This window comes from Ursus arctos, unplaced genomic scaffold (genome assembly GCF_023065955.2).
Source record: "Ursus arctos isolate Adak ecotype North America unplaced genomic scaffold, UrsArc2.0 scaffold_18, whole genome shotgun sequence".
In the NCBI taxonomy this organism is placed as follows: domain Eukaryota; kingdom Metazoa; phylum Chordata; class Mammalia; order Carnivora; family Ursidae; genus Ursus; species Ursus arctos.
This window is the reverse complement of record NW_026622852.1, coordinates 14,891,126-14,901,755: the sequence shown is the minus strand read 5'-3', so window position 1 is coordinate 14,901,755 and position 10,630 is coordinate 14,891,126. Positions and strand designations below refer to the sequence as shown.

The window sequence follows — 10,630 nt, the reverse complement described above, 5'->3', positions numbered from 1 at the left end:
TTTGTGATTCATAAAAACTTTAATTCACGGTAAATCATTAAACAAAACTTAATATAGAATCCCAGAGTCAATAATAATATTTCTTCATACTAGGCAAAAAATTTACTACAGTTTTTATTAATATCTCCATCCTTCTCTAAATGAAAAAATCACAGATTTCACAAAACCTTCCACATAGCATGTATACAGATACAGCTGAGGATGTCACTTAAGGTCAAAGACTGGGGAAAGAGTTTTCTGACCTTCAAGGCTGCTCTCCCTGACTGAGCTCACCCAGGCCCTGAACTGTTGACTTTATCCTGCAAGGGGAGTAGGTTATGGGTTCCACTGACGCTGTCCACTTTGTTCACTTCTTGGGTTTTAATATATTCTATATTCACCCCCACCACTTACCTGGGAGCTAATTCAGCCAGGTGCAACAGGTTCGTGGCTATCACTTGGGAAAACCTCTGCGTGTAGACCAAACTCAAGAAAATCCCTCTCAACTTAGCTCCCAAACCCAATGTCTAGAAATGGATGAGGATTCCCTGCTGGGCACTTCCAGTTGGTCAACGCTCCCAGGGGACGGCACCCTGCTTATGTGGGTAAAAGAGAAGCCCTGTCAAGATCTAAGTAGCAATCAGGATTATAACGTGGAGAATGACCTGAGTCTGCTGAAGCCTTGGTCTCGTGCAGGGGCAGGAGCGGGGAGGGGGTTTATTCAGGAGAATGACAGGATTAGCCCTCTTACAGCTATGAACCTGTCCTGAACTATAAACTAGTCACCAGCTGGACGTTTTATTTTAAAAAATCATGAAAACAACTGATCATTCTGGTCCATAATTGCACTTCCCTGGGGTCGTTACTACACTTCAGTGATGTCACAGGACCCAGCCGTTCTATTTGAAGAAATGGGCAGTTTTTGAATACTTAATCACACAAATGTTCAGGATGCTGTTAGGGAGATGACTCAAGACAATGGTATCAGGCACAAGAAACACGCAGAACTTGCTACGCCTAAGCTCCCTGCCTGCACAGAAAGAGTGATTGGTTTTTCTCTAGTTCACCTTATGTGTAATTTCCCCCCCCACACACACACACACTGCTGGCTCTCAGGAGACCGGGGGCACAGAGAAAAATCTCAGCAATAGTCTAACTCCATAACAGCCCTGTCCAGCCCTTAGGAATGACTTCACGCCCCAGACCTAACCTCTTCCGCAGTCCCCATAATTCTATTCCCCTACGCAAATTGGGCATTTGACACTTAAAAACTGCTTTTATTAATATCAAGAACATAGTACTGAGGAACATTATAGGTTAGTGTCTATTTGTCTGATAGCATATTTCTGAGTGTCCTCTTTTTGAAGACTGAGCCACATGGCCACTTGGACACAACAGAACAGCAACCCAATTTCCAACCCAAACGCAAAGCTTCAAATGGCAGGTTATCATCCGCTACACTCCACATTTTTCCTGGCATTATAGGTTCCAAGGAAACGAGGTCAGGATTCTCCTCAGTCCCGTGGCCCGTGACACACAGTCCTCTCAGCTTTTGAGTGATTATTGCTTTCTTACCAATGACTACCCCAACTCCACTGTGTTCCTAGAACCTCCGGGATAAACACTAGCTCAAGAGCTAGTCCAGAGCTGATATTCTCTTCCCCGATTTCCTTAGACTCATGTAGTCCAAGTTCAAACCCTATGAGAATACCCTTCCTACCCCTTCCGACTGAACTTTATCGTGATTCTTTATGGTGGATGATCTCACAGCAAAAGTTAAGAAATCTAACTTGGTTTGACTATAGATCTGTCGCTGTTGGTCTACACCTGCTGGGCTTCATTACATTCCAAGAAAGGAAGGTGTGTGAGAGTAACCAGAGAGAGTAAGCACAGTCTTCAGCCCCATCTGTGCTGTCAGTGGTCAGAGAGAAGAAAATTCGGTGTTAAATTTTGGGGGGAGGGGGTGAGGAGGCTGGCAGGTGCCCCCTTTTATTTTATACACAGAAATAATGTTTCAAACTGTTTTTTAAATATCTGAAAGATCTTAGGGAGAAAAAAATCTCTTCTTTCTTCAACTGATGTGAAAAGAAAAAAATGTGGATGGGGGAAACCTATAACAAAGAAAGCTTGTCCATTACTCTCTCGTAGCTATTGTATAGATATTTTGAATATTAAAAAATCAGCAATGTGATCGCATCTTGCACCCAAGTCCCTTGAATTGGCAACACTGATCTGGAAGACCTGGAAGATGACAAGCGGATTCGATAGGCTTGGCTTCTAAGAGCAGAAAACATACAACCTACAAGGTGAGAACGACAAAATCACAGAGAGAGAGAAATCCCAGGGAGACTCAGCGACAGACTGTTCCAAAGATGGCCACAACAGTATCTCCCATCCCACATGTGTCTTGAGAACTTTGCCATTTCTCAAAAGGTTGACTCTAATTCACCTCCCCCATTAAGTATGGGAGGGCCTGGAAATTGCTTATAAAAGAATCTGTTAGAAATAATGTTGCATGACTTCCACGATTATGTTAGAGTTTAGCAACCTTGACACTACTGATACTTGAGACCAGACAACGCTCTGTTGTGGGGCCCTGTCCCAGGCACCGTGGGATATTAGCAGCCTCCGTGGCTTATACCCATCAGCTGCCAGTAGCAGCCCTGATCAGTTGTGACAACTAAAAATGTCTCCAGACATTGCCAAAAGTCCCCTGGGGGACAAAATCATTCTTACGGAGAACCACTGGGTTAGGTCATGAAAGATGATACAGCTTCGTCATTGGGCCCCTCATTTTGGAGCCCTCAGTCCCTATGTAAACAGTGTGACTGTACCGGGTCCACCAGTCAGAGAAACCAGGCCTCAAGGAGAAGTGATAGCGAGGTGCTCCTGCACCCAGTGCCAGCTGAGATCCTTGCTGAGACATATAAGCATCAGACGTACCAGTGAAAATGTCTACCCACTGTCAAGTCAGCCCCAGCCATCCAGTGGGCTGTGTTCCAAGCTGAGGGCTCAGACGTGCAGCAGAGATAAGCCACTCCTTTGAATCTGACTCGCAGAACCTGTGAGAATAAGACAGTTGTGATTTAGGATCATGCATTTTAGGGTAATTTGTTTCAAAGCTATAGTTAAGGGGTTAGTGTGTATCGGAGTGGAATGATGAAAATAACAAGTAAATAACAAACCCTGTCTATCAGATCAGACTGAGTAAGAGACTGTAAAATCTTTTAACACTTAAGAAAGATCTTAGGGGCGCCTGGGTTGTGCAGTCGTTGAGCGTCTGCCTTCGGCTCAGGGCGTGATCCCGGAGTTCTGGGATCGAGCCCCACATCAGGCTCCTTTGCTAGGAGCCTGCTTCTTCCTCTCCCACTCCCCCTGCTTGTGTTCCCTCTCTCACTGGCTGTCTCTGTCAAATAAATAAATAAAACCTTAAAAAAAAAAAAAAGAAAAAAAAAGAAAGATCTAAGGTCGCGCCTTGTAGATTTTCAAACACCAGGCGTCTAAGGATCGGCAGGGAGTGCCTCACAGGTGCTCACCATTAAGCAAGAGGACCCTAAGAGACCAAACTGTTGTCTCACAGCAGCCTTGTGGGTCAGGCCCAAAGTGGAAAAGGGTGTATTTGAAGAAATTTGTGGGTGTGCCTACTATCTAGTGACATTCATTATAAATTGATATACAGCCAACCCACTATTTTAAAAGTAATATATCAGTTTAGACTGAGAGTTAAGAGATAACACAAAATAAAGAGGACTCTGGAGCACCAAACTTTTATGGAAAGAAAGAAGGTTGAGAAGCCAAAGCAGTAGAAACACGTACCACTTCTTGTGGAAAAGGAAGGATAACTTAAAAGGCAGAACCAAGAAGCACAGTGAGGAGAAAAATCAGCCATGGAGAGTAGCTCCCAGAGAGTTGGCCTGAGCCCCAATCTGAAAACCGACACCACCCGCCCTAATGGCTATCAGATTACGATAGACCAGTGAGCGCTGTGTGCTTTCTGCTTTCCCTCATTTGGAAAGGGAAGGTTGGTAATGTTCCCTTGTTTCTGTCTTAGACACTATATATTGATAGTGAAGGGACAAATAACCTCTCTGTTTGGATTATAGGTCTCCACATTGAGAAGAATGACACAGAGCAGTGCTGCAGAAATGGCCTTACTTATGATTATTTCAGTTGCAAATGATAGAGGCACAGTGAAAGAGAATGAATAGAAAATAAATACTGTGGACAGAAGTAGTTAGGGGCGGGGAAGCTACCTTTGAGTTCACATAACCGCACCAGCTCAGTCTCCCACCCCAGCTTTCCCCAGGTGTTCTTACTACTGGCCAACTTTCTCTTTGCCAGTTGCCTCCCAAGGCTAAAGCTGGTAGGGAGCCCAGGCTAGGAAGAGATAGAGGTTTTAGCGCATAAGGAACTGCAGGAGCACTGAGTGCAGGGTCAGTCTTTGCTGAGGGAAGCATGGCCCTGTGGGGAGAAAATTACTCCCAAGATCCCAAACTCCCAGTCCATGACCTATCAGAATAGAATACCGAAATGACTTGCCATTCACAGCAGAAACCAGATGTCAGGAGAATGGACCACAATAGGATGATGGGACCACCAACGTCCCATACTCCCATCACACCATCACAGTGTCCATCCTCCCATTCCCCATCTTTCCACAGTTCCAGCATCCTGATACCGACAGCCCCATTGTCCCATCCCCCCATCACATCATCAAGCCAAGGTCCCAACCTCCCATTGCCCCATTGCACCATAGTCCCATGCTCTCATCTCCCACCACCCTATCTTCCACAGTCCCACCATCTGACATCCCTGAAGCCCCATCATCCCATCCCCCCATTGCACCATCACCCCCAAGGTCCCATCCTCCCATCCCACCATCCTACCATCACCCCACTGACCCATCCCCCAATTGCATCATAGTCCCATCGGCTCATCCTCCCACCAACCCATCTTCCACAGTCTTGTCATCCTGACATCCCACAATGCCATTGTCCCACCGCCCCATCCTCCATCCTCCCATCACCCTATCATCCCTTTCCCCCATCATCCCATCACCCATCTTTCCAATGCCTCATCCTCCCATCATCCCATCTTTCCACAGTCTCATCCTCCTTACATCCTGCAGCCCCATCGTCCCTTTGCCCCATCCTCCCAGGGTCCCATGGTCCTGACATCCCACAGTGCCATCCTCCCATCACCCCATCATTCCAGAGTCCCATCATCCTGACATCCTGCAGCCCCATCCTCACATCCCCACATCATCACCTGTCCCATCCTCCCAACACCCCATCTTCCCACCATCCCATCGGCCCTTTGCACCATTGTCCCATTCTCCCATTGCCTGATTGTCCCATCATCCTATCACCCCATTGTCCCAATGCCTCATCCTCCCATTGTCCCCATCGTTCCAAGGCCAGTCGTCCTGACATACCACAGTCCAAAGCCCCCTCGCTCCAACATTCCAAACTTCCATCAGCTGACATCCCACAGTGGCATCTTCCCATCAACCTATAACCCCATCACGTCATCATCCCATCCTCCCACCACCCCATCCTCTCACCACCCCATCGTGGCACCGTCCCATTGTCCAAATGCCCCATCATCCTGGCATCCTGCAGCCCCATCTTCACTATTCACCAATATCCCATCATCCCATCTTCCCAATGTATCATCACCCCCATTGTTTCACAGTCCCATCAACTTGATATCTTGCAGCCCCATCATCCCATTGCCCTATCATCCCATTGTCCCATCAACCCATAATCCCATCATACATCCTCCCATCACCCCATCTTTCCACAGTCACCTCATCCAGACATCACTCAGCCCCATGGACCTATCTCAACATCACCCTGTCGACCATTGTACCATCATCCCAAAACCCTTGCCCGAGCCTCCCACCAAACCACTGACCCATCGTGTCTCTACCCACCAAACTGACTGAGCCTTTCATACCCACAACACTGCACGCACACGTGACCCAGAAGCTGTAAACACCTCTGAATGTGCTCCCATTCCCAGTCTCAAATCACTGTAGGAAAACGATTCAGGAGACCGTGGTTGGCCTGGAGTTTGTGCAGGGAAAAAAGAGCCCAGGACACAGGGCAGAACCCAGAAGAAGCAAGGGGCAGGACTTCCTCCAGGCCAAAAATGTCCCCTCCAAAGACTCAGAGAGAGACATAATCAGTGGAAAGGGCAGCGCAAAGGATGAGTTTTGGGGACTATACAAGAGACACAAAGCTGGCTCTGAGGAACAGGGTCAGCCTTTGCCTGAGACCAGTGCTGAAAACGACGACCACACACCCCTTTGCGGTCGCCGAACTCCTCCATGGCCCACCTCTCTTAGCTAGTGGCAGCAGCCTTCCTCCGCTGCGTCCCTGCCCGCTCCCTTGCTGGACACCTGCCTCGATCCATAGCCCAGAGTGCACGGACTCCCTTGTACTCATGACACAGCTGAAAAAATGTCTCCTCTCCCACGTGCCTGAAGGACAGAACCTACCTCAGGGTTCCTTGGGAAAGAGGGACCGTCACCCAAATCCAGAAGACACAAAGCACCTGCTTCCACCACCAGATGCTCCAGCAGATCTTCGGCCTCTTCAGCACAGAGCACAGCCAGGCTGCTTGGAGCCACGCCGCCCTGGATAACCTCCTCTCCAGCCTTCACGGCTGCCTGGAACACCGGGAGCCCAGCGAAGAGGACACCCTGGCCTGTCTGCATTTGGGGACTGTTGTCCGGAAGGATTTCCGAAGCCCCTGTCTCTACCTCCAGGAAAAGAAATACAGTCGCTGTGCCTGGGAGGTGGTCAGAGCGGAAATGGAGAGGCGTCTTTTCCTCCTTTCACACCCCTCAAGGAAAGGAGAAAGTGATACCCAGGACTCTCCCTAATCAGTGACATTCTGTGCTGAGCCCCCAAAAAACGATCTCAACTCATCCCCTATTGTGGCACCAGCTGAAAAGATCTGAAACCAAAATCATGAAGTTTTTTTAAAAATGGAGTGCACTTCACGAATTCACAAAAATACATTTAGACAGAACAGCATGAACTCCTTTCTTAAATAAACGATTTCATGACACCATTGTTTTACTCTGTTTCTGTTTGGGGGCATATTTGCTGTTTCCAGAGTCAAAAGTCCCACTTTTTATGGACAAAGGTCTGGAGGAGAGTGTAGCGTTGAACACATTGGTCAGGTAAGTGCATGGCATTGCTGGGACTCATGGACTCAGAGCTGCAGCAGTACAACGCAGGAGTTCCTGCTCAGATGACTCTTCCGGATGGCGACTGGCTGCCTGATGCGAGCCCATGGCGCCCCAGGCACGTCCTATCCTCACATCGCCCATCGTCCCATCGCCGCAATGTCCCACACCCCATCGTCCCCTCAGGAAAGCCTGTGCCAGTGGCTGAACCTCTGTCCCACCGCAAATCGGATCAGAAGTCTGCGGAGCGCATTAAAGGTTTGCGCAGGATTCCCTTCCAGCGCCAACAGGAGGATGGCAGCCCGCAACTGGCTGCGTGTACTGAGTCCCCAAGGCAATACAGGCGCTTCCCATCCTCGCATCGCCCCATCGTCCCATCGCCCCAGTGTCCCGGCACCCCATCGTCCACTCGGGAAAGCCTGTGCCAGTGGCTGAACGTCTGTCCCATCACAAATCAGTGTAGAAGTCGCAGGGTGCATTGTGCGCACAGGACTTCCTTGCAGCCCCGAGGCAGAGGGTGGCGGTGTGGGACTGGCTGCCTGGAATGCGTCCTGCTGTGCTCCTGGGGCGTACTATCCTCCCATCGCCGCCTCGACCCACTGCCCAATCGTCCCCCCAAGGCCTCTGGTACCAGTGGCTGATCCCTTGTCCCACCGCAAATCCCTGCAGAAATCCCAGAGTGCATCCTGGGCACAGGACTCCCTCCTGGCGCCTAGTCAGATGGTGGCAGTGCAGGACTGGCTCTGGGCAATGTCTCCCTGCTGCACTCTCCGCAAGTGCTATCCTCCCATAGCCCATCTGCGGCCCCCCCCACCTTCCCATCAAATAAGCCTGTGCACTGGCTGAACCCCTGTCCTGCGGCAAATCGATTTAGAAGTCTGCAGAGCGCCTTATAGCTGTGCGCACGATCTCCTCTCACCGCCAAGCAGAGGATGGCAGCACATAACTGGCTGGGTGGAATGCGTTCCCGCTGCCCTCAAGGCATTCCTCTCCACCCATGGCCCAACCATTCCTTCGCCCTAAAGCCCAGTACCACCATCATCCATCTGTCCTCATCGAGGCCCCATCATCCCCCATCATCCCCTCTCCCCTGAGTGCCATCAACTCATTGCCATTTTTGCCATCCTCCCCCCCTCCCCTCCTGCCATCATCCCATTGCGCCATCATCTAGCCCAGGAATCCTTGGCTTGTGGCTGCATCCCTGTGCCATCGCAAATCGGATTAGAAGTCTGCAGATCCCGTTATAGCTAGGCACACGACTTCCTTCTAGTGCCAAGGTAGACGATGGAGGTGATGGACAGGCTGTGTGGGATGCGTCCTGCCTGCGCTCCAGGAGCGTCCTAGGCTCCATGGCCCCACCATCCAGCCGCCCCACCAACCGCTGAGGAAGCCAGTGCGGGTGGCTGACACCCTGTCCCCTCGAAAAATCGGATTAGAAGTCTGCAGAGCTCATTAAGGGTATTCGCGCGATTTCCTTCCAGCGCCAACGAGGGGGATGGCGGCGCACGACAGGCTGCGTGTAATGGGTCCCCCCTGCGCTCCTGGCGCGTCCTATCCTCGCATCGCCCCATCCTGCCATCGCCCCAAAGTCCCTGCGCCCCATCGTCCCCTCAGGAAAGCCTGTGCCAGTGGCTGAACGTCTGTCCCATGGCAAATCGGATTAGAAGTCTGCGGAGCACATTAAAGGTTTGCGCAGGATTTCCTTCTAGTGCCAACGGGAGGTTGGCGACCGGGACAGGCTGCCTGTAGTGAGTCCCCGTGGCGATACAGGCGCTTCCCACCCTGGCATTGCCCCATCCTGCCATCGTCCCAAAGTCCCAGCGCCCCATCGTCCCCTCAGGAAAGCCTGTGCCAGTGGCTGACTTCTGTCCCATCGCAAATCGGATTAGAAGTCTACAGAGCGCATTAATAGTATGCGCACGATTTCCTTCCGGAGCCAAGGGTAGTGAGTCTCCATGGCGATACAGGCGCTTCCCATCCTCCCATCGCCCCGTCGTTGCATCGCCCCGGTGTCCAGGCACCCCACCATTCCCTCAGGAAAGCCTGTGCTGCTGGCTGAATGTCCGTCCCATCGCAAATCAGTGTAGAAGTCGCAGTGCGCGTTGTGCGCACACGACTTCCTGGCAGCCCAAGGCAGAGGGTGGCGGTGCGCGACTGGCTGCGTGGAATGCGTCCTACTGCGCTCCAGGGGCATCCTATCCTCCCATCGCCGCCTTGACCCACCGCCCAACCGTCCCCCCAAGGCCTCCGGTACCAGTGGCTGATCCCTTGTCCCACCACAAATCGCTGCAGAAGTCGCAGAGTGCATCGTGGGCACAGGACTCCCTCCTGGCGCCTACTCAGAAGGTAGCGGTGCGCCACTGGCTCTGGGCAATGTGTCCTCGCTGCGCTCTCTGCAAACGCTATTCTCCCATCGCCCCATCTGCGCCCCCCCCCACCTTCCCATCAAATAAGCCTGTGCCCTGGCTGAACCCCTCTCCCATCACAGAGAAGTCTGCAGAGCACATTGTAGGTATGGGCACGATGTCCTTCTAGCGCCAATGCAGACGATGGTGGCCTGGAATGGCCTGAATGGATTGCATCCCCGCTGAGCTCCAGTCCTATCCTACCCCCCCTTCGCCCTATCTTCCCATGGCCCCAATGCCCAGTTCCCCCATCGTCCATAAGTCCTTCCTGAGGCCCCATCATCCCCCATCATCACATCTCCCCATCATCCCATCATCCATCCCATCGTTCCTTTTTGCCATCGTCCACCGTCCCATCGTGCATCCTCCACTCATCCTGTCGCCACGTGGCCCTATGGTCCCATCGTCCAGTCATCCCATACATGGCCATTGTCCCCTAACATCGCCCCATCGTCCTATCTGTCCCATCGTCTCGCCTCGGAAGCCGGTGCTTGTGGCTGAACCCTTGTCCCATCGCAAATCGGTGTAGAAGTTGCAGAGTGCCCGAGGGCACAGGACTTCCTTCCATCCCCGACGCAGAGGGTGGCGGCGCACGACTGGCTGCCTGGAATGCCTCCTACTGCGCTCCAGGCGTGTCCTATCCTCACACTGCCCCATCTTCCAGAGGCTTCTATGTCCCCTCACATCATCCCATGGCCCCATCTCCTAACCGCATCATCAGGTCACCCTGTCCTCCCATAGCCCCATCCTCCCATCATCTCCTCGTGGCCCCTCGCACACATCCCCTGAAGCTGTAAAGGCGACTGAATGCGCTCCTGTTCCCAGCCTCAAATCCTTCTAAGAAAACGATTCACACCCCAGAACATGCAAGATGCAGGACTTCCTCCTGGCAAATGTCCCGGTCTACAGGCCACAGGGGGCCTACTCACCGGAAAGGGCGGGCAAAGGATGAGTTTTGAGGAATATATAAGAAGCACAAAGCTGGCCCCTGAGACAGCAGCTCAGCCTTTGCCTGAGACTGCTGCTGAGAACGACGACCCACGAGCCC

The 10,630-nt window shown here is 51.7% G+C and overlaps 1 long non-coding RNA gene across 1 annotated transcript in view; it reads right to left on the bottom strand.

The window, feature by feature from the left end:
* Positions 1–10,630, bottom strand: part of LOC130544022 (uncharacterized) — a 33,141-nt gene continuing 22,511 nt past the window's right edge. The window contains exon 2 of the long non-coding RNA XR_008959883.1: positions 1–3,041. This is a non-coding gene — a long non-coding RNA (uncharacterized LOC130544022). The remainder of the gene's footprint in view (positions 3,042–10,630) is intronic.